Raw genomic sequence first — 24,655 nt, 5'->3', positions numbered from 1 at the left:
TCTCAGGGTATATGCCCAGTAGTGGGATTGCTGGGTCATATGGTAGTTCTATTTGTAGTTTTTTAAGGAACCTCCATACTGTTCTCCACAGTGGCTGTATCAATTTACATTCCCACCAACAGTATAAGAGGGTTCCCTTTTCTCCACACCCTCTCCAGCATTTGTTGTTTCTAGATTTTTTGTTGATGGCCATTCTGACTGGTGTGAGATGATATCTCATTGTAGTTTTGATTTGCATTTCTCTAATGATTAATGATGTTGAGCATTCTTTCATGTGTTTGTTGGCAGCCTGTATATTTTCTTTGGAGAAATGTCTATTTAGGTCTTCTGCCCATTTTTGGATTGGATTGTTTATTTTTTTGAAATTGAGCTGCATGAGCTGCTTGTAAATTTTGGAGATTAATCCTTTGTCAGTTGCTTCATTTACAAATATTTTCTCCCATTCTGAGGGTTGTCTTTTGGTCTTGTTTATGGTTTCATTGCTGTGCAAAAGCTTTGAAGTTTCATTAGGTCCCATTTGTTTATATTTGTTTTTATTTACATTTCTCTAGGAGGTGGGTCAAAACGGACCTTGCTGTGATTTATGTCATAGAGTGTTCTGCCTATGTTTTCCTCTAAAAGTTTGATAGATTCTGGCCTTACATTTAGTTCTTTAATCCATTTTGAGCTTATTTTTGTGTATGGTGTTAGGGAGTGACCTAATCTCATACTTTTACATGTATCTGTCCAGTTTTCCTAGCACCACTTATTGAAGAGGCTGTCCTTTCTCCACTGTACATTCCTGCCTCCTTTATCAAAGATAAGGTGACCATATGCACGTGGGTTTATCTCTGGGCTTTCTATCCTGTTCCATTGATCTATCTTTCTGTTTTTGTGCCAGTACCATACTTTCTTGATTACTGTAGCTTTGTAGTATACTCTGAAGTCAGGGAGCCTGATTCCTCCAGCTCCATTTTTCGTTCTCAAGATTGCTTTTGCTATTCGGGGTCTTTTGTGTTTCCATACAAATAGTGAAATTTTTTTGTTCCAGTTCTGTGAAAAATACCAGTGGTAGTTTGATAGGGATTGCATTGAATCTGTAGATGGCTTTGGGTAGTAGAGTCATTTTTACAATGTTGATTCTTCCAATCCAAGAACATGGTATATCTCTCCATCTATTTGTATCATCTTTAATTCCTTTCATCAGTGTCTTATAATTTTCTGCATACAGGTCTTTTGTCTCCTAGGTAGGTTTATTCCTAGATATTTTATTCTTTTAGTTGCAATGGTAAAGGGGAGTGTTTTCTTGATTTCAATTTCAGATTTTTCATCGTTAGTGTATAGGAATGCCAGAGATTTCTGTGCATTAATTTTGTATCCTGCTACTTTACCAAATTCATTGAGTAGCTCTAGTAGTTTTCTGGTAGCATCTTTAGGATTCTCTATGTAGAGTATCATGTCATCTGCAAACAGTGACAGCTTTACTTCTTCCTTACCGATTTGGATTCCTTTTATTTCCTTTTCTTCTCTGATTGCTGTGGCTAAAACTTCCCAAACTATGTTGAATAAGAGTGGTGAGAGTGGGCAACCTTGTCTTGTTCCTGACCTTAGTGGAAATGCGTTCAGATTTTCACCATTGAGGACGATGTCGGCTGTGGGTTTGTCATATATGGCCTTTATTATATTGAGGTAGGTTCCCTCTATGCCCACTTTCCGCAGGGTTTTTATCATAAATGGGTGTTGAATTTTGTCGAAAGCTTTCTCTGCATCTATTGAGATGATCATATGGTTTTTCTCCTTCAATTTGTTAATATGGTGTATCACATTGATTGATTTGCATATATTAAAGAATCCCTGCATTCCTGGAATAAACCCCACTTGATCATGGTGTATGATCCGTTTAATGTACTGTTGGATTCTGTTTGCTAGTATTTTGTTGAGGATTTTTGCATCTATGTTCATCAGTGATATTGGCCTGTAGTTTTCTTTCTTTGTGACATCCTTGTCTGCTTTTGGTGTCAAGGTGATGTTGGCCTCTTAGAATCAGTTTGGGAGTGTTCCTCCCTCTGCTATATTTTGGAAGAGTTTGAGAAGAATAGGTGTTAGCTCTCCTCTAAATGTTTGATAGAATTCGCCTGTGAAGCCATCTGGTCCTGTGCTTTTGTTTCTTGGAAGATTTTTAATCACAGTTTCAATTTCAGTGCTTGTGATTGGTCTGTTCATATTGTCTATTTGTTCCTGGTTCAGTCTCGGCAGGTTGTGCATTTCTAAGAATTTGTCCATTTCTTCCAGGTTGTCCATTTTATTGGCATAGAGTTGCTTGTAGTAATCTCTCATGATCTTTTGTATTTCTGCAGTGTCAGTTGTTACTTCTCCTTTTTCATTTCTAATTCTATTGATTTGAGTCTTCTCCGTTTTTTTCTTGATGAGTCTGGCTAATGGTTTATCAATTTTGTTTATCTTCTCAAAGAACCAGCTTTTAGTTTTATTGATGTTTGCTATTCTTTCCTTCATTTCTTTTTCATTTATTTCTGATCTGATTTTTATGATTTCTCTTCTTCTGCTAACTTTGGGGTTTTTTTTGTTTTTCTTTCTCTAATTACTTTAGGTGCAATGTTAGGTTGTTTATTCGAGATGTTTCCTGTTTCTTAAGGTAGGATTGTATTGCTATAAACTTCCCTCTTAGAACTGCTTTTGTTGCATACCATAGATTTTGGGTCGTCGTGTCTCCATTGTCATTTGTTTTTAGGTATTTTTTAATTTCCTCTTTGATTTCTTCAGTGATCACTTCGTTATTAAGTAGTGTATTGTTTAGCCTCCATGTGTTTGTATTTTTTACAGATCTTTTCCTGTAATTGATATCTAGTCTCATGGCGTTGTGGTCAGAAAAGATACTTGATACAATTTCAATTTTCTTAAATTTACCAAGGCTTGATTTGTGGCCCATGATATGATCTATCCTGGAGAATGTTCCATAAGCATTTGAGAAAAATGTGTATTCTGTTGTTTTTGGATGGAATGTCCTATAAATATCAATTAAGTCCATCTTGTTTAATGTATCATTTAAAGCTTGTGTTTCCTTATTTATTATCATTTTGGATGATCTGTCCATTGGTGAAAGTGGGTTGTTAAAGTCCCCTACTATGAATGTGTTACTGTCGATTTCCCCTTTTATGGCTGTTAGTGTTTGCCTTATGTATTGAGGTGCTCCTATGTTGGGTGCATAAATATTTACAATTGTTATATCTTCTTGGATCAATCCCTTGATCATTATGTAGTGTCCTTCTTTGTCTCTTCTAATATTCTTTAAAGTCTATTTTGTCTGATATGAGAATTGCTACCTCAGCTTTCCTTTGGTTTCCATTTACATAAAATATCTTTTTCCATCTCCTTACTTTCAGTCTGTATGTGTCTCTAGGTCTGAAGTGGGTCTCTTGTAGACAGCAAATATATGGGTCTTGTTTTTGTATCCATTCAGCTAATCTGTGTCTTTTGCTGGGAGCATTTAGTCCATTTATATTTAAGGTAATTATCGATATGTATGTTCCTAGTCCCATTTTCTTAATTGTTTTGGGTTCGTTATTGTAGGTCTTTTCCTTCTCTTGTGTTTCTTGCCTAGAGAAGTTCCTTTAGCAGTTGTTGTAAAGATGGTTTGGTTGTGCTGAACTCTCTCAGCTTTTGCTTGTCTGTAAAGGTTTTAATATCTCCATCAAATCTGAATGAGATCATTGCTGGGTAGAGTAATCTTGGTTGAAGGTTTTTCTCCTTCATCACTTTAAATATGTCCTGCCACTCCCTTCTGGCTTGCAGAGTTTCTGCTGAAAGATCAGCTGTTAACCTTATGGGGATTGCCTTGTGTGTTATTCATTGTTTTTCCCTTGCTGCTTTTAATATGCTTTCTTTGTATTTAATTTTTGACAGTTTGATTAATATGTGTCTTGGACTATTTCTACTTGGATTTATCCTGTATGGGACTCTCTGTGATTCCTGGACTTGCTTAACTATTTCCTTTCCCATATTAGGGAAGTTTTCAACTATAATCTCTTCAAATATTTTCTCAGTCCCTTCCTTTTTCTCTTCTTCTTCTGGAACCCCTATAATTCGAATGTTGGTGCGTTTAATATTGTCCCAGAGGTCTCTGAGACTGTCCTCAGTTCTTTTCATTCTTTTTTCTTTATTCTGCTCTGCAGTAGTTATTTCCACTATTTTATCTTCCAGGTCACTTATCCATTCTTCTGCCTCAGTTATTCTGCTACTGATCCCATCTAGAGCATTTTTCATTTCATTTATTGTGTTGTTCATCATTCCTTGTTCCCTCTTTAGTTCTTCTAGGTCCTTGTTAAATGTTTCTTGCATTTTGTCTATTCTCTTTCCAAGATTTTGGATCATCTTTACTATCATTATTCTGAATTCTTTTTCAGGTAGACTGCCTATTTCCTCTTCATTTGTTAGGTCTGGTGGGTTTTTATCTTGCTCCTTCATCTGCTGTGTGTTTTTCTGTCTTCTCATTTTGCTTATCTTACTGTGTTTGGGGTCTCCTTTTTGCAGGCTGCAGGTTTGTAGTTCCCGTTGTTTTTGGTGTCTGTCCCCAGTGGCTAAGGTTGGTTCAGTGGGTTGTGTAGGCTTCCTGGTGGATGGGACTAGTGGCTGTGTTCTGGTGGATGAGGCTGGATCTTGTCTTTCTGGTGGGCAGGTCCACGTTTGGTGGTTTGTTTTAGGGTGTCTGTGGACTTATTATGATTTTAGGCAGCCTCTCTGCTAATGGGTCGGGTTGTGTTCCTGTGTTGCCAGTTGTTTGGCATAGGCTGTACATCACTGTAGCTTGCTGGTCGTTGAGTGAAGCTGGGTGCTGGTGTTGAGATGGAGATCTCTGGGAGATTTTCGCCATTTGATATTATGTGGAGCTGGGAGGTCTCTTGTGGACCAGTGTCCTGAAGTTTGCTTTCCTACCTCAGAGGCACAGCACTGACTCCTGGCTGCAGCACCAAGAACCTTTCATCCACATGGCTCAGAATAAAAGGGAGAAAAATTAGAAAGAAAGAATTAGTAGAAGTAGAAAGAAAGAAAGAAAGAAAGAAAGAAGGGAGGGAGGGAGGGAGGGAGGAAGGAAGAGGGAAGAAAAAAAGAAAGAAGATAAAGTAAAATAAAATAAAGTAAGATAAAATATAATAAATTTATTAAAATAAGAAAATAATTATTAAGAAAAAAACCAATTAAATAAAAAAACAAAAAAACGGACGGATAGAACCCTAGGACAAATGGTGGAAGCAAAGCTATACAGACAAAATCTCACACAGAGGCATACACACACACACACTCACAAAAAGAGGAAAAAGGGAAAAAAAATCACAAATCTTGCTCTCAAATTCCACTTCCTCTATTTGAGATAATTTGGTGTCTATTTGTGTATTCCACAGACATCAAGTTGATTGTGGAGCTTTAATCCGCTGCTTCTGAGGCTGCTGGGATTTCCCTTTCTCTTCTTTGTTCTCACAGCTCCCAGGGCCTCAGCTTTCGATTTGGCCCCGCGTCTGCATGTAGGTCGCCGGAGGGCATCTGTTCTTCGCTCAGACAGGACGGGGTTAAAGGAGCCGCTGATTCCGGGGCTCTGGCTCACTCAGGCCGGCAGGAGGGAGGGGCACGGAGTGCAGGGCGAGCCTGCGGCGGCAGAGGCCGGCGTGACGTCGCGCCGGCGTGACGTTGCACCAGCCTGAGGCGCGCCGTGCGTTCTCCCGGGGAAGTTGTCCCTGGATCCTGGGACCCTGGCAGTGGCGGGCTGCACAGGCTCCCCGGAAGGGAGGTTTGGATAGTGACCTGTGCTTGCACAGAGGCTTCTTGCTGGCGGCAGCAGCAGCCTTAGCGTCTCATGCCCGTCTCTGGGGTCCGCGCTTTTAGCCGCGGCTCGTGCCCGTCTCTGCAGCCCCTTTAAGCAGCGCTCTTCATCCCCTCTCCTCGCGCACCAGGAAACAAAGAGGGAAGAAAAAGTCTCTTGCCTCTTCGGCAGGTTCACACTTTTCCCTGGACTCCCTCCCGGCTAGCCGTGGCGCACTAACCCCCTGCAGGCTGTGTTCACGCCGCCAACCCCAGTCCTCTCCCGGCGCTCTGACCGAAGCCCGAGCCTCAACTCCCAGCCCCGCCCGCCGCGGCGAGTGAGCAGACAAGCCTCTCGGCCTGGTGAGTGCTGGTCGGCCCTGATTCTCTGTGCGGGAATCTCTCCGCTTTGCCCTCCGCACCCCTGTTGCTGTGCTCTCCTCCGCGGCCCCGAAGCTTCCCCCCTCCGCCACCTGCAGTCTCCGCCCGCGAAGGGGCTTCCTAGCGTGTGGAAACTTTTCCTCCTTCACAGCTTCTTCCCACTGGTGCAGGTCCCGTCCCTATCCTTTTGTCTCTGTTTATTCTTTTTTCTTTTGCCCTACCCAGGTATGTTGGGGGTTTCTTGCCTTTTGGGAGGTCTGAGGTCTTCTGCCAGCGTTCAGTAGGTGTTCTGTAGGAGTTGTTACACGTGTAGATGTATTTCTGGTGTATCTGTGGGGAGGAAGGTGATCTCCACGTCTTACCCTTCAGCCATCTTCCCGGAAGCTCCCGGAGATTAATCCTTTGTCAGTGTCATTGCAGCACTATTTACAATAGCCAGGACATGGAAACAACCTAAGTGTCCATCGACAGATGAATGGATAACGAAGATGTGGCACATATATATAATAGAATATTACTCAGCCATAAAAAGAAACGAAATTGAGTTATTTGTAGTGAGGTGGATGGACCTAGAGTCTGTCCTACAGAGTGAAGTAAGTCAGAAAGAGAAAAACAAATACCGTATGCTAATACATAGATATATGGAATCTAAAAAAAAAAAAAGAAAAAAGGTTCTGACAAACTTAGGGGCAGGACAGGAATCAAGACGCCGATGCAGAGAATGGAGCTGAGGACACGGGGAGGGGGAAGGGTAAGCTGGGATGAAGTGAGAGAGTGGCATGGACTTATATATACTACCAGATGTAAAATAGATAGCTAGTGGGAAGCAGCCGCATAGCACAGGGAGATCAGCTCAGTGCTTTGTGACCACCTAGAGGGGTGGGATAGGGAGGGTGGGAGGAAGATGCAAGAGGGAGGAGATATGGGGATATATGTATATGTATAGCTGATTCACTTTGTTATACAGTAGAAACTAACACACCATTGTAAAGCAATTATACTCCAATAAAGATGTTAAAAAGAAAAAATACTATCTTGCTGCACTATTTAAAAATTAGAAAAGTTCAGAGGTTTTTGAAAATGTAAAATTATTAGGCTTAATCACACTTGATGGCTCCGTTTCTTGAGTGAGTTGAAACATTTTTACTAAACTAATGACTATTTATTTACAAATTATAATTTTTCATATGGCATTGTGAAAACATTTTTTGGATTAAGTAATAAAAAATGGTCAATAATAACTGTATTAGTCAACTATTGATGTGATAATACTGCATAACGAACAACTCCAGAATCTCAATGGTGTATAACAACAAACATTAATTTCCTCACCCACAGGTCTGCAGGTTAGTTGGAATGGTTCAACTTTAGGCTAAGAGTTGGGTTCAAGTCTGTTCCTTGCTTTGGAAATCACAGAGAGCAGCTGCAAATCACCTGTTTTCCTCATGGAAGATGGCAGAAGTGCAAGACGGGGAAGCAAACTTATGAGAGGTCATTAAAGGCCTCTGCTCTGAAATGCCACACTGTCGTTTTGTCGACATTCCATTGGCCAAAGCAAGTCACCTGGCTGAGCCCACCATCAATGGGATGGAGAGGTAAACTGTGGAGTCTTTTGACAGGATGAGGGAGAAAGAAAGAACTCTGAGCCAGTAATTCACCCTCCTACAATAGGCAACAGTTCCAGAACCATGTCTATTCTGTTCACTTATACTGTAGTCATAATAGTCACTGCTCAAAATAAGAAATAAATTGACCCTTTATTTCATTATGAGAAAATTTAATTCCTTGATATGAGAAATTGCTTTTTGAAAAAAGGGTTACATCTGCATTGTACAAGCAATTGTTTTCCAGTATATTTATTGAACATTTAAAAATAAGTTTTAAATATTTATGCAAGGTAGCCAGGGAAATGTGTCCTTTGGATAGTTGTATATTGCATTTTTGTAGCCTCAGTGCATGCTGCATTTCTAGTAATAAATATCCAACCATAGATGAAATCAGAAAAATGTAATGACTCTCACATAGGAAAAAAGAAGGCCTCTTTCCTAATTCCCTTTATGATGAAGTTCTTACTTTAACTATACCATTTATTTCCCTGTGGGGCCACAGTTATTTAATTAATAGAAGCTCTAAAATTGTGAAAATTAACTTCTCCTGCTTTGATTCCTGTCCTGAATGCAGTTGTAGAAAGATTTCTCAGTGTAATGAACAATGTGTAAGTCAATAAATGGAGCTGAATGATGGGAGAAGCCAGTATAAAGTCGATTCTGTTCCCTCTTCAATGCTGTTTACCAGGGGTTGGCAGAACCATGGCCCGTGGACCAAATGTGGCCAACCATGTGTTTTTGTAAGTAAAGTCTTATTGAAACACAACCATTGGCATTCACTTAAATGTTGTCTGTGACTGCTTTTGTGAGACATTGGCAGGGTTGAGTACTTGTGACAAAGACCATATGGCCCACAAAGGCTAAGATATTTGCTATCTGGTCCTGTACAGAAAAATTTGCCAACTCCTGCTCTATATAGTTATTATAGTTAAAAGAACAGTTTTAAAAATGTAAATATTACAAAATATAAATGCTTTTGATTTCTTAAACAAAATGCATATTTTTTTCACATCTTTATTGGATTATAATTGCTTTACAATGTTGTGTTACTTTCTGCTGTATGACAAAGTGAATCAGCTATATGTATACATATATCCCCATATCCCCTCCGTCTTGCATCTCCCTCCCTCCCACCCTCCCTATCCCACCCCTCTAGGTGGTCACAAAGCATTGAGTTGATTTCCCTGTGCTATGCAGCAGCTTCCCACTAGCTATCTATTTTACATTTGGTAGTGTATATACGTCAATGCTAGTCTCTCATTTCATCCCAGCTTCCCCTTCTACATCTCCGTCTTTATTCCTGCCCTGCCACTAGGTTCATCAGTACCACTTTTTTAGATTCCGTATATAAAATGCATACTTTTCACCCTTGCATCCACTGAGAGTCTGATATTTGTAAGGAATATCTGACAACCCTTTTTTAGGGTAGATGAGTAGAAGTCAACGTGGGTGAGGTCACGCTGCAGTAACAAGTAACTGCGTTAACACACTAGGTTTGTTTTCTACTCCTGCTGAGTACTCATCATGGGGCAGCAGGGTTCATCCAGGATCCAGACTGTTGGACAGCCACTATCTGGAGAGTTTCTGGTCACCTTTGCTGAGGCAAAAGGAGTGTGGTTACTTGTGCACTGGGTGTTAAAGTTTCCATCCAGAAGTGGCACACATCACTTTTCTCAGGCCAAAGCGACTCATATTGCTATATCTAGTCTCAAGGGATTGGGGAAGCACAACCCTATCATACACCCAGGAAAGAGAGAGAAATACTTGGTAGGCAGCACCAGTGACTGCTACTGTAAGAAACAAACAATGGTCATTTCAGAAACTGGTTTCTTTATAGTAGGAAAGTGGCTACTAGCTTCATGGGCAGCAAAGGCCTAATGTCTCTGAGGTAGAGGTTTGCAAGGAAATGGCGGGGGCGGGGCGGGGGGGGCGAGTAACATAAATTCCTTTTAACTTCCTTTCTCTGCTCTTCTGTTCCAGGGCTTCACCTATGCTTTGGTTAGTGTAAATTTTGTCTGGAGAACGTTGGATTATTAATTTCCTTTGTTTCCAGTTTTATAGCACCTTTGCATCTTTTGGCCGTCATAACTTTTTTTTAAAAAATTAATTTTATTTTTGGCTGCGTTGGGTCTTCATTGTTGCGCGCGGGCTTTCTCTAGTTGTGGTGTGCGGGGGCTACTCCTCATTGCGGTGTGCGGGCTTCTTATTGCGGTGGCTTCTCTTGTTGCGGAGCACGGGCTCCAGGCATGTGGGTTGCAGTAGTTGTGGCTCGCAGGCTTCAGTAGTTGTGGCCCGCCGGCTCTAGAGCGCAGGCTAAGTAGTTGTGGCACACGGGCTTAGTTGCTTCGCGGCATGTGGGATCTTCCTGGACCAGGGCGCAAACCCGTGTCCCCTGCGTTGGCAGGCGGATTCCTAACCACTGTGCAACCAGGGAAGCCCTGTCATAAGTATTTGATGTACTGTTAGGACATTGAGATCTGGAGTCACTAGCTGGCCTGCACTTACCTTGAAAACTTTGCTACTCTTTTTAAACTCTACATTGTGCCAGACAAAAACATTTTAAAGTATATGAAAAAGCAAGCCAACGAAACCCACCACCTAGTGGCTAATTTTCAAACTGGTACTGGAAATGAAGCTATTTATTTTTTAACCTCAAAGTATTGTTCAGGGACAGAGATAAAGCATCAAAATTGCCAGAAATTGAACACAAGTAAATTTGGTGTTTCAATTACTTGGAACTTCTGTTTTGAAGACGGTACTTTGTTTTCTCTTCCTTAACCTTCTGAATGGTTCCAGAGAGAACAGTCCTGTGTGGCATAATGAACACATCCAAGACAGTTTTCGAGGGAAAGGGATCCAGCCCAGTGTCCCAGTCTAGAAGAGGATGTCAAAAGGATCTGAGGTTACCTTGACCATTTTCTGTTGAGAGTCCATGGAAGGAGGCTGACGGGAACTGAAATGCCTATGTTTTGGGGGTTTGTGTGCCAGTCATAGATAACTGGGTTTTATTGAACCTGGTTTCTAGAAAGTTCCATGTGACATTTACGTTCAATTTCTCCTTTTCTTGATGATGGAATTAACATCTGAGTCCCAAGGGGATAAACCATGCCAGGTCCAGACAAGTCAGAACCCATTAGAGGAAACTAAGATTCTAACATGAGGAATCAGGACTAAACTGGACTATAAACCCCGGGAGGCACAGGTTTTTCATGGTTTTGTTCAAGGTGAACAAACAGTGCCGGGCATATGGTAGGAACTCAAACATTCTGAATAAATAAGTCTCCAAGTCCAGAGGCAAGATTGAAGTTGGAATTAAAGAGCCAGGAGATCATTGACAGGCAGGGATGAGATTTGGAGGAAAGAAAGTAGGTGAAAGACAGAGAAGTTCAGAGTATTTCCTGTGGCTGAATGGGGTGTCGGCAGCTCACCCGAGTGTTGTGTGTCCTCGGCTCAAAGATGTGTCAGGTTGGTTTCAAAGGCCAGAGGTAAGGCAGACAAAGCAGGTTTTCAAAACACTGAAGTGAAATGGATTTTATTTTGAGAATTTATACATTAGGAGTAAGCAGCATTAATGTAACAGTTTTTTAATATCACACCTTCATTTTTTTAAACAAAAAAGTACATGTTTAATTCATAAATGGAGATGGCTCGGCCCTTGCAGGAGCTCAGTGAAGGAGCTTCTCCAGGAAGAGAATAAAGAAGACAGGAAATGGAGATCCTACTCTGGCCCCATTTCTGATGACTGATCTGCACTTTTTACTGACATTAGCAATTGTTATTGTCTCTTTGCATAATCTGCCGGTATGCATTTCTTCATTTCAACAGCTATGTCTTTAATCCCTGTGTTTATGCTGCCAGAGAATTCAGCACACTTCATTTTATCTGCAGTTAAAAACCTACAGTTTCAAAGGACTTTCATATACCAATATCTAATTCTTGAGGGAGGTATTATCCTTTTTTGGTGGTCAGCAAGGATGAGAAAGGTTACGTGACCTTAGTTCCCATGGAAAGTCATGAAGCTGTGGCTTGAACCCTAAACTTTTACAATTCAGTATTGTTTCCACGGTGCTAACAGCCATGATACTCACCGGTGAGCAAGACTCCTGGGTTAGCCCTTGAAGACCACGTTGCACAGCCTGGGCGAGCCATCCAGGGCAGGGCTCAGTTCCTGGAGTGCACAGAGGTGAGTGCCTCACCGGTAACCTCTGCTTTTCTCTTGCTGCTCTGACAGTGAGGTGGCCCTTGGGAGACTGCTGTTCTGTGGTCTGAGGAACAGCAGCAAAGTTTATCTAAAGGGAGCCACTGAGAGGAAAGTAGGGATAGTCTAGCAATAGCTATGAATATGGCTTCATGATGAATGCTTTGGTGACTGAGTTGGTATGTTTAGTCTTTTTGTTTTTCTCACTCTTGAGAAAAGCTGAAGAAAAGATGATGCAAGATGAGATCCTAAGTGTACAGGAGATGCTGAGAACTTATCTAAAAATGATCCTGGGACTTCCCGGGTGGTGCAGTGGTTAAGAATCTGCCTGCCAATGTTGGGGACATGTGTTCGAGCCCTGGTCCGGGAAAATCCCACGTGCCGTGGAGCAGCTAAGCCCGTGCACCACAACTACTGAGCCTACACTCTAGAGCCCGCGAGCCACAACTACTGAGCCCACATGTCACAACTACTGAAGCCTGTGTGCCTAGAGCCCGTGCTCTGCAACAAAGAGAAGTCACCACAATGAGAAGCCCACGCACAGCAATGAAGACACAACGCAGCCAAAAATAAATAAATTTATTAAAAAAATAAATAAAATAAATAAATAAAAATGATCCTGACCAGCGTGACCTCAGGGGTGCCCATTTAATGCAGTATATCGAGACAGTAGCTATGGGACAATCTCTTCTGGTAGGGGTTATGTTAAAAATTAAAAAAAAAATTTTTCGTGGGTGTTGAATTTGACCTGCTTCTGGTGATTCTGAGCTGTTGAATGGTAAGGTGGAAATGCAGAAGATTGTCAGAGTACCTTCAGGGGATTAAACATCCTGAGATGTGTAAGTGCCCAGGGACCACTTCCTCCTGGGTAGATGTAATTGTATTTGGGCTCACTTTTTAAGAGGCCTCCTTCCGGTGTCTGTTTTAAAATTTATGGTGGGGAACAAAATAATCTAGTCTGATACTTTCCTGGGTGTCTGATGCCCCACTGATTTGGAGGTGTACCCTTCACTGGGCAAGGCCTGGAAGGGTTCACCTGTCTGCCCTTTGGAGCTGTGGGCAGAGAGCCTGTTTCTTCAGGGAAGAAGGAGGAAAAACGGGGTGCCTTGGGGCTCTGGAAACCTGGTGGGCAGAGCCACGTGAAAGAGTATTCAGTGACAACTACTCTGTGGCTGTTTCCCAGAGAATTCTGGTGTGTTGTGGAAATTGATCATTGGAAAATGACTGTTGCCATGGATACTTACTGGTTTAATCTATCCAGTAAGCTACCTGTTTACAGGAACCACCTTTCTCTCGTCCTGTCCATGTGATTCAGCTGGCCCTGCCCACCTGGACACACCTGATTATCCCAGTGTCAACATCTGACTAAGCCGGACCAATGAATTTCTTCCTGGTGTTTCGTGACTCTGAACCAGAGGGAACATCTGGTCACTCTCTCTCTTAGGTTGCTGAAGTGGCCAAATGGAAAGCTCGGAAGCTGTTGGCAGCCCCCTTATCCTCTCCATGGAAAGAGTAGGCCATCAACAAGAAAGATACACATGCTGAGAGAATGGGAGACTGCATGGCTTCGGAGGTCCAGACACATTCTCCTGTCCTAGACATCTATGAGATCATCTATCATCTTTCTAGTAAGTCCGTATTTTTGCTTAGACCAGTTGGGTTGGGTTTCTGGCTGTTGTCAACCATGGGCTTTGGGGTTGTAGTGGCATCTCATGAGAAATGAAGAGGAGAACCACAGAAGAAGGTAAGCTTCTGAGTCTAGGAGTGTGGTTCCAACTACTCCTCCATGCCTTTAATGTGGCTGTACATCCAGGATCATGAGATGTGTTTGTTGGGTAACTTACCACAAGGGCCTCTGTTTAGCTCAGGCCTTCCAGAAACTTCCTGGCTCCATGTAGTTGAACCTGTACTTGAGGACGATTCCAAATGTGTCACCTGGCAAAAGTGATGTGGAAGCAGAGTCAGAGTGTAAAAGACGTGGGTGCAGGGTGCTGGTCTTCCCTAAAATACACCTTCCCTGTCTCTAGAACCCCAGACTTTAAGCTGGGAACCTAGTGGCCCAGCATAAAGACTTCATTTTCCAGCCTCCCTTGTTGGTTATATGAGCAGAATTGTTGTATGGAAGCTTCTAGCAATCTTATTTAAAAGGCAGGCAACTAGCACTCTCTGTCTCCCTATTCTTTGTCCCTTCTCCACCTAGCTCTTGGGAATGTGGTTGTGAGAGCCAGTGCTTTAGCTGCCCCGGTGGACCATGAGGATGAGGCCAGGCCATGAAGATGGCAGAGTGGTGAGCTGGGTCCTTGAGGACACCATGAGCACAGCCCCTGTACCAGCCTGTGCTGTCTACCTCTGGAGCTTTACTTGAGGGATAAATACATTTTTCTCTCACTTTAGCCATTGTTCATTTGGGATTCTATTACTTGAAATGTTACACAACCCTAACTGATGGTAGATACTGAGCAGTGAACACTCTGCTCCTATTTCCAGAATTGATGGGTGATCCATGGGAGTTATATGCAGTAGGGGAGCAACATAAGAGTGATTGTTCTCCCCAAATATATCTCTGGATTTTAAAGAATATGAATTCAGGACAGTGGCTGACTATGGTCATGAATTGAATAAAGCATTTTCCTCTATTATTCTCACCCATTTCCTGCTTTTAGAGGGCAATTGGATGAACTCTTTAGAGTTTGAATAGCTTTAGAAAAAACTCCTGGTGATTTTATTGACTCAGTGCCCTTCACATAGACAGCCATACTCGAAGCCGCTAGGCTTCCATTTTTAATGGCCATGACCCATTTTAAAAAGGGAAGGCCTTTGAGAAAAGAAGCTGTCCAAACTGCCTGGGCTTCCTTATAAATGAATCAACACAGGCAGGGCTCTCTCCATTAAGGCAACATACAACTGCAATAAAATAGGGTGAAAACACTTTTAAGCTATAAAATAATATACAAGTGGAAGGTATGATTATGATTAAGATTATGATTATTATTGGGCATTCCTGTTATTAATATCTTCTATGGAATTGACAAAATCATTCAACTTGAAGATAGGGGGTTTGATTTTTATTTTAATTAATTAATTAATTAATTTTTTGTTATATTTTATTTTTGGCTGTGTTGGGTCTTCGTTGCTGCGCGCGGGCTTTTCTCTAGTTGTGGTGAGCGGGGGCTACTCTTCATTGCGGTGCGCGGGCTTCTCATTGCGGTGGCTTCTCTTGTTGTGGAGCATGGGCTCTAGGCGCACGGGCTTCAGGAGTTGTGGCATGTGGGCTCAGTAGTTGTGGCACATGGGCTTAGCTGCTCCATGGCATGTGGGACCTTCCCAGACCAGGGCTCGAACCCGTGTCCCCTGCATTGGCAGGCAGATTCTTCCCTGCACCACCAGGGGAGTCCCAAAGTGTTTGGGTCTGTTCTTCAGAGAGTCCAGCTGTGTGTGACAGACTTTACAGTTTGCCAAACATGTTTCCTTCATTGTCCTTCTTTTGTTTAATCCTCTTAACAATTTTTCATTGCAAAAGAACGGAGGTTCAGAAAACTTAAGAACTTTGCTGAAGCCCAAGCCCCATGGCTGGGATGGCTGTGATTGCACTTGGATGTGAAGTCTGGGAGTGAGGGGTAGGTGGGAAGAGGGAGGGAGGAGACCTGTAGGCTTTCCATGGGTGGGTGGCATGGGCAGCCTGCCCTCAGACAGCAGGTACAGTCCATCCCACTGAGCCCGAATGGGCCTTTTCAGCCTGAAGCCACATTTCCACACGGTTTGCCTGGACACACCCCTCTCCTCTGAGGACACTTTGCTTCCTGACCAACCCCTGGCATTCTGGGCACATCTGCAGAGCTTGCAGGCAGAGCCTCTCCAGGCAGCTGAAGTGCAGCCGCCTCTTAGCAGATGCTGGTTAATAAAAGGCTTTGTTCTCCAGGTTCTTCTATTTTCAGCCACTGAATACAATTTATAAAGAAAAAAAACCACACACACACACCCCCAGCCCTTATCAGATCTCTTATAATTATAGAATAAGGTGCCTGCCAACTCCCAGGGAGCTGGTTTCCATGGCGATGACAAGCTATTATATTCTAAAGGCCAAGCTAGAGCTCCGCCCCCTCGTCCTCCAGTGCTGTGTGTCTTGTTATTGCAGTGTTCCAAAATAAACTAGCTGCCTAATCGTAAATCCCATATAATTAGAGATGAGCTGATCGTTGCCCCCGCTACCTCTTGTGCGGCCCACTCATCATGCCAGCAGTTTCTGGAACAGAGATGCTGACGGACTGTTTGATGTCAGAACAGACCTTCCCCCTGCAGGAAATGGGTGCAGCATAAATCCATGTATGGCTGGATTTGGTTCTCCACCCGGAAAGGCGCTCCGAGCTCTGTGAGCTGTCCCCGTGCTTCAGCAGATGAGAGACCATGTAGGTAGTGGCTGGGCTGCCAGATTGGAGACTCTCTTCAGCTCTCCATGAAGGATGGCAGAGAAAGCTCTTTGGAGGTGACAGAGAGCCCCAACTCTCATACTTTTTGGCCACCTGCTGTGACCAGGGCAGAACACTTGACCATGTGACGTTTGGCAGGGAAGAAGTTTTCCCTACTCTCCCTCCCATTTCCTGCCCTGCTCCCTAGCTCCTTTGTAGACTTGAGTTTGCTTTTAGCACACCTTATGTCTTGGGTTTGTATGTTTTGTTCTTGTTCATGAGTGATCATTGTCTAGGTTTCAGCAGGTGGGGACCCCGGCAGGCATTGTTCTCAGCGCTGGGAGAACAGTGACAAACAAGAGAAGTTCTCAGGAAAGTTGACTCTCTTGGGGGCAGACAATAAAAGACCACGAGGGGAACAGGATAATTCCAGATGAGAGCTGCGAGGGAAATAAAACAGGGTTGATGTGTTAGAATGTGTTTGGGGTTTGGGGGGTTCATTTAATGTCTGAGCAGAGACCTGGGGGACAAGAAGACCGATTGCAGTTCACCTGTTCAGGAAGCCTCATCCACTACATTTAGCCTAAATGCCCATCATGTCCAGCCTGAGTTGCTACACAACTTGGTGCCACTGCTTCCAGGTGATTCTTTGCTGGCTCTCTTCCCTGTGCCCCTCCTGAGTTGCTCTCTGCTTTCCTCCATCCAGGTGTCTACTGGTTATCTTTAGAGCCACCGGTGGGTTCTCTGGTAACTGTGTGGTCTCAGCCAGTGCTCAGCACGAGACTGGAGCATGGCAGGTGGCAACTGGTCAGGATGGGCCTTCCCCGGCTCCCTCCCTGTGGGATCTCTTGGGGCGGGACTGGCTCCCCCTACAAACACTGCAGGTTCCACCAGGTGGCGCCCTGCAGAGAGTTGACCTCCCTGGGTCCAGGTATGGGCTGTCTCCCCTTGTTCCTGTAGGGTCAGGGCTTACAACAGCTCCCCACCATTGCTGGTCCAAGGAGACCTCGCCACCCTTGTGGTTTTTTACATCTGTCATCACCTGTGCAAACGACGCAGTTGATAAACCTTTCTCTCCACCCTTGAGCAGTTGGCTTCTGCCTTCCTGGCCCCTGATTCTGCCTCCGCTTGCCCACCCCTTATCCCAGCCTCCTTTCTATCATTTCTCTAATTGCTCACCCACTACCCAAGATGCTTTCCTGTTCCCCTCTGCCTGTTTTTAATCCTGTTCATTCAAGGACCAGCTGAAGTCTCACCTCCTCCAGATGCCGCCTCTGACCCGCCTTCACTTCTCCAAGAATCAGCCCCCAGGAGCTTAGCAGCTACTTCCTTGTTCCCTCCCTGTTTCCTGTCTGTGGGTTTTACTTCTCCAGCTAGACTTTCATCTTCTGCCAAGGACAGGACCATGTCAGGATGCCCTTCTTCAAGACTCACAGAGTGCCAGGTGCCTCTTTCTGCTTGAGGGATTCTCCCTGGGGGCTGTGTTAGTCTGCTGCTGCCTAGGTCCCGCCTCAGTGTGGTGGGTTGTCAGCATGTGAGTGTCAGGGCAGGGAAATCAATTTAGCTGTTTCATCTGGTGTCCTGCTGGGTGGAATCTTGGAGAAATAGCAGTACCTGGGGGTTGCACTTTTTAAAAATTTCCTAAGACATGCTACGTAATTCCAAATACTTCATCTGTTTTCCTCCTGAAAATAGTAAATGAAACAAAAGCATGAAAGCTGTTTAGGAAAATTCATTGCAAACCCTGTCTACACAGAAAGGAGCAATTAATAGGGTGAAGAACAGTGGGACTGGAAATCCCAGAATGAAAGTGTGCATGGGAACTGGGTAGTAGGGCCAATGAGGAAGTGAAGATAAAGAAATGCTTCCAAGAGATCATAATACCTGGTAGCAGGACCACATAGGGCTTGCATTCAATATTTTTAGACTCTTTAGAGCCCCAGAGACGTCAATGAAATCAACAGATTTTTGTTGCTTCTTTGGACTGAGTAAAAAATGTGAGGCTGTTTTTTAAAGTGCTACTAGAGAATAATCTTTTGAAAAAGCAATACTTAGAGGGTTGCCCAGGATTAAAGTTAGGGGAGAAAAAACAAGACAAAACCACCAAATCCATTCAGATCAACAAGGAGTATAGCTTCCCAGCATGCTAATACATGGATTTTTAAAAAAAAAAAATTAATTGACGCAACTGTCTGTTAATTGACTTTTGGGAATACCTTTGCTGCTTTATTATGGTAAGGAGCTTTGCAGCATTCAGTCCTGTTCTGATACATGCCCTGCGCTTGGGTTATCTAAAGCAAAGTGGGATTAATTTCTCTGGCCTCTGGCAGCCAGGGCAATTTGAGGTTTTGCTGGGGTGGGTCCGGTCACTACAGGTTGAGCTATAAAAGCAGGCTCCAGTGTGATTTTGCTCTAGGTGACATACAGCAAAGAGCTTGAATGATTTGTTCATCATGATTAAAAATGGTGCTTTGGTGATATTTCCTTTTATGAAAGGCAGGCACTTTGTTTGGTGGTCCTTCCAGGTAGAAGGTCTTGTTCAGACAACATCCTTTGATTTAATTCTGGATTTCCTTCCATGGGGTGTGGGGAGGAAGGAAGGACTTATTTGAGACTTTCCTAACAGTGTAGCACATGAGAAGGGAAAAGAGAACTCTCCCACTTCAACCTAGAAGAGCACACAGCTCTGGCCCTCTGAGTCCTCCGTGTGCCAACAAAGATGTCTGGGTGGGCCGCCGTGTCCAGAGGACACATAAGTATCTGTCAAGAGCAGAGTGCCATTTGGTAAAGGAATGACACGTGGGAGTGGTGATCTGTAACAATATGGTGCTTGTATGGCAAGGATGAGGTGCATCTGATGGAGGGGGTTGGAGCAGCAGCAGAAGATAAAAATGGCAGATGCCATGTGACATTTCAGATGTGACCTCTCAGCCTCATGCCCCAAGAACTGATAAGACGTAATCTCTGGAATTCCCCAGAAGTACTTGGAGTTGGAGGACTCTATGAGTGACTGAGACCTATATTAGCAGATGGGATCAGGTGCCAGAGAAACGTGGATGACAAGCACAGTTAGGAAAGTTAGAACGGGGAGATACTTGACCAATTGGAGATATGAAAATAATGGGTTTAGATTTTGCTTGCTGATTTTGAAGTAACTTGGACATCCAAGTGAAATGGTCTGTTGTGTTCCTCAGCACAGAGGGCATGATTGAATATTTGGAGTTTTAAAATTACATATTTCCTTTAGAAGGGAGACCCTTTAAACATAAATCAGACATTTACACATTAGTATAAACAAAAGTTCTGCAAATAGGTTTTGGTAGGAAGGTAAAAATAAAGAGTCATGTATAAACACTACTGGAAAAGTGATTATCACTGAGTAGAAAAATTCAGCCACAGAGGGAGGCTGAAGTAGGCAAGTCTATCTTCATGATAAAGCCCTGGGCCTGCTCTGCTGTGGGCAATTATCTCTCCATCAGGATTACCCTTAATTTTATTTCCAAGCTTATAGGAAAACAAATCTATCCAAATGTATCTCCCTTAGACTCATATTTTATTATTATTATCATTCTACTTTTGGTTTCAATATATTATTCTTTTTTACATTATATCTTTATTTGCTTTACTGAAGTATAGTTTATATATCATAAACTTTACTCATTTTTAAAATTTTTTATTTATTTATTTTTACTTTTTATTTATTTTTTTTTGAGGTACGTGGGCCTCTCACTGTTGTGGCCTCTCCCGTTGCGGAGCACAGGCTCCGGACGCGCAGGCTCAGCGGCCATGGCTCACGGGCCCAGCCGCTCCGCGGCATGTGGGATCCTCCTGGACCGGGGCACGAACCCGTGTCCCCTGCATCGGCAGGCGGACTCTCAACCACTGCGCCACCAGGGAAGCCCATAAACTTTACTCATTTTAAGTGTTAAAGACAATGATTTTTAGTAAGTTTACTAAGTTGTACAACTATCACCACAATCCAGTTTTAGAACATTTTTATTACCCCTATGAGATAACTCATGCCCATTTAATGTTAATCCCCATTCCCAGGATTGTTTTTGTGTGTGTGCAAAAAGGAGTTTCAAGCATGTTTCAGGTTCTTCAGAGAAGTGAGTATCAGAGATTACCTTTGAATGTTGGAGTTTGTGTCCTAATCCTACCTCTTTCACTAAGTACTGGTGAGTTGTTGTTGTTGTTTTTGTTTTTTTTTAACTATTTTGACATCAGTTGCTCATCTGAAAAGTATGATTAGTAATATCTAACTTGTAGAAGTTTTCAGATGATTAGAGCTAATATATATAGATGGCCTGATATATAGTAGGTGTATCATGAATACACAGATGCTTGCAAACAATAGAAATTGATTGGGCACAGGGACTGAACTACGGGGTTCATTATTTTCTGTTTTGTAATTTAGTCAGTGAGACAGGGTAGGGAGGAGAAAACACAATTTATTTGTCATAGATATTGGCTGCTTTGTAAAATAAAATGCATTAAAAAATCTTAATTTCTTTTGATTTGCTCAAAAGTTTTCCCTCTTAAAACTACACAGAGGTTTTCTTTCCAAATGTCTCGAGTCCCCCTGACCTCACCCCAACTCCACCCTGTGTTCTACGCCTCTGTCTTGCTTTCTTCTGAAATGGATTTGAAAAAAATAAGACCCTGGCTTTGGCTCTTCAGAGCCCGTTAGTGATTTTCTCTTCTGGTATGAAATTTAAGATCCATAAAATTCAGTTGCCATTTCCTGTGCATGTTCCGTTTTTATGTTCCGATTTCATATTTATTGCCATGTGAGTCAAGATCACAATAAGTTGCTCCATTGCCCTGTGTTATCGATATAGTGCCAACCATTTATGTGGGGCTGGTTAGCTACTGGCTGGGTGCCGGTTGCTTGTTACCTAGAAAACTAAACATGGCCACCAGGGGGCACCTTTCTCCCAGAGTCCAGTCCAGGGTCCTAATTTGGAAAAGGTGAGAGAGGGCCAGGGGTGAGGCTGCTTCAGCCTTGCTCCTCTCCTTCCTCGAGGGATGCCACAGGTGAGGATCATCCTTATGCCCAAACTCTCCCACTTGAGCCAATCCCCACACTGGGACAGCTTCCCAAGTGGGCAGGGGATGAATGGGACCTCCCTGCCAACTTTGAATTTTGGGGTCCCTCCATGGTTGCTTCTGGGGAAGGGTTTTTCTATTTGCTTCTCCAGAATCACTAGAAGGTGCTTATTAAAGATACAGGTTCTTGGATTTCGTTCTGTAGACAAAGTGAATCAAAATCTCTAAGGATGGGGTTCAGAAGCCTTGGCTCTCTACATGATTTGAATGCACACCAGTTAGGGCCCTGAAAAGGCAGGCTGTTCTTGGAAAAACCTTTTTAAAAAATCAGGCTTTTCCCTTCGAAACCAAAACCCAAACCAAGGCAGAAGTCTTCAGAGAATATGCTGTCACCCTAAGTCTCCATGTTCACCTTGGTCCCCGCCGTGGCAGAGAACAATGCTTCCATGTCTGCCTGAGTTTGAGGGGCCCTCCAGGACTACTTTGAATTTTAGAAGTGGGATGAAGAAAAACAGTGTTGAAATCATTATCAATAATAATTAGGAAATGTAACTACTATCTTTTAAAAAGAAATGGACTTTGTGGTATTAGTTACCTGTGGCAACCGTAACAGAGTACCACAAACTGGGTGGTTTTAAACAAGAGAAATTTATTCCCTCGGGATCCTGGAGGCTGGAAGTTGAAATCCAGGTGTCAGCAGGGTCAAGCCTGGCCCCTAGGGCTTTCCTCCCAGGCTCTGTGCCTTTCTCTTCGCTTCTGAATTGCCGGCAATCCTGGACTCCTTGGTTTGCAGCCACATAATTTCAGTCTCTGCCCCTATCATCACATGATCATCTTCTCCTGTGTGTCAGTGTCTTCTTCTCTTCTTATAAGGACACAGCCACATTGGATTAGGGCTCACCCTAATGACCTTGTATTAATTTGATTACATCTGCAAAGACCGTATTTCCAAATAAGGTCACATTCACAGGTACCCGGGGTTAGGAGTTCAGTCTATTTTTGGGGAGACATAATTCTACATATGTTGTTTCCTACAACTGATCTATCATCCTTTTAAGTTTCCAGCCCACTGAGTCACAAGGAAAACCTAATTTAGTCCAATCCAGTAGTATCAGTCCAATCAAATAATTTAAAATGGCCTATTCATTCTCTGTAGGTATGACTCAGATAAATGCCCAGTCTTTCTTTTTCTTCTTCCTTCCTTTCTTTCCTTCATTCCTTTCCTCCCTCCCTCCCTCCCTCCCTCCCTCCCTCTCTCCCTCCCTCCCTCCCTCCCTCCCTTCCTTCCTTCCTTCTCCATAGCATGCTATCTGGAGCTGTAGGTGACTGGGGTATCTGACTTCATCGTCGTAGGGGAAGGGACAGACTTACTCTTGCCCCGGCTCCTGGCTGATCTCTGCTGCAGGATGACTTCTCTGTTCTGCTCCAGCAATAGATCCCACTGAGTTAAGACAGGTCTTATCTGACTTTTTGGGTTTTATCCGGCACCCTCCTCTGGAACCCCATAATTTTGGCCATTAGTCCTTGAAATTTAGAAATCTTCTTCATCATAAAGACTGGCTTTTGGGCTATTGTTTTTTTTTTTTTTTTTTTTTTTTTTGCGGTACGCGGGCCTCTCACTGTTGTGGCCTCTCCCATTGTGGAGCACAGGCTCCGGACGCGCAGGGTCAGTGGCCATGGCTTATGGGCCCAGCAGCTCCGCAGCATGTGGGATCCTCCTGGACTGGGGCACGAACCCGCGTCCGCCGCATCGGCAGGCAGACTCTCAACCACTGCGCCACCAGGGAAGCCCCGGGCTATTGTTTTATTAAAGTAACTGAGAAAATCAGCTTTGAGAGTCCAAGTTGATCTATGGTCTTTTTGTTTCCAATAGCAGCCAACCTTTTCATCTTGTAGGCAATGACCCTGATGGTTTATTCTCTGTCTGCAAGGGAACAAGAAATAAGAGCACACAAAACCCATGTGGTATGTTAATTATTACTGTGTAAAAAACCACCCCAAACTCTGTGGCTTAAAACAAGGGTTGGCAGACTATGGCCCATGGGCCAAACGCGGCCCATGGCATGTTTTTGTATGACTTACGAGGTAGGAATGGTTTTATATATTTTACCTTTAAATTGTTTAAAATACATAAAAAGAATATGCAACAGAGACCATATGTGGCCTCTAAAACCTAGAATATTTACTATCTTTTTTTTTTTTTTTTTGATTTTGGGGTAGGAGTTTATTAATTAATTTATTTTTGCTGTGTTGGGTCTTCGTTTCTGTGCGAGGGCTTTCTCTAGTTGTGGCAAGCGGGGGCCACTCTTCATCGCGGTGCGCGGGCCTCTCACTATCGCGGCCACTCTTGTTGCGGAGCACAGGCTCCAGACGCGCAGGCTCAGTAGTTGTGGCTCACGGGCCTAGTTGCTCCGCGGCATGTGGGATCCTCCCAGACCAGGGCTCGAACCCGTGTCCCCTGCATTAGCAGGCAGATTCTCAACCACTGCGCCACCAGGGAAGCCCAGAATATTTACTATCTTGCCCTTCATGGACAAAGTTTGCTGACCCTGGATTAAACCAATAAGCATTTATTATTGTGCACAAGGCTATGGGTTCCTTAGCTCCCATCAAGAACCCATAGTCTGAAGGACAGACTCTTTCATGTCTCTGAGGTCGGCTGTGGGTCCAACAGGCAACTCTGCTGATCTTGGCTGGTCTTTCTCACATGGTTGGAGGTTGGCTGGCTGTAAGTTGATCTAGGCTGGCTTTGGCTGAGATAAAGGGGCTGTTGTCTGTGAGCTCTCTTATCCTCTATCAGGCTAGCCAGGCCTTATTTACTCCGCAGTGGTAATGTTCTGAAAGAGACCAGAAATGAGCAAGTTCTCATGAGACCTAGACTTGTACCTGACACATTGTCGCTCCTGCCACATTCTATTGGTCAGAAGTCCTGGCCCAGATCCAGGCTGGAGAAATAGACTCCATCTTGATAGAAGGAGCTGCAAAGGCACATGATAAAGGATGTGGGTACAGAAAGTGGTGAATAATTGAAGCCATTTCTGTAATCAATCTACCACACATGGGCTATTATTTTCTTTCTTTTTTTTTTTTTAACTTTTCAACCTAATTTATAGGCAAAAAATATAAAAGTTTCATAATACATATGAAGGAACACTTTTATAGATTGCTGGTAAAACCTTATATTGGTACAACTTCAGGAAAATAGAAATTCTTATTAAATTAAA

At 43.4% G+C, this 24,655-nt stretch overlaps 1 long non-coding RNA gene across 1 annotated transcript in view; it reads left to right on the top strand.

The window, feature by feature from the left end:
- Positions 1 to 7,515: 7,515 nt before the first annotated feature.
- Positions 7,516 to 24,655, top strand: part of LOC137227104 (uncharacterized) — a 41,977-nt gene continuing 24,837 nt past the window's right edge. The window contains exons 1-2 of the long non-coding RNA XR_010944696.1: positions 7,516 to 7,766; positions 13,421 to 13,604. This is a non-coding gene — a long non-coding RNA (uncharacterized lncRNA). The remainder of the gene's footprint in view (positions 7,767 to 13,420; positions 13,605 to 24,655) is intronic.

Source organism: Pseudorca crassidens, chromosome 7, assembly GCF_039906515.1.
Source record: "Pseudorca crassidens isolate mPseCra1 chromosome 7, mPseCra1.hap1, whole genome shotgun sequence".
NCBI classification, from domain to species: domain Eukaryota; kingdom Metazoa; phylum Chordata; class Mammalia; order Artiodactyla; family Delphinidae; genus Pseudorca; species Pseudorca crassidens.
The sequence above is the reverse complement of the archived record's forward strand: the minus strand, read 5'-3'. Positions and strand labels throughout refer to the sequence as shown.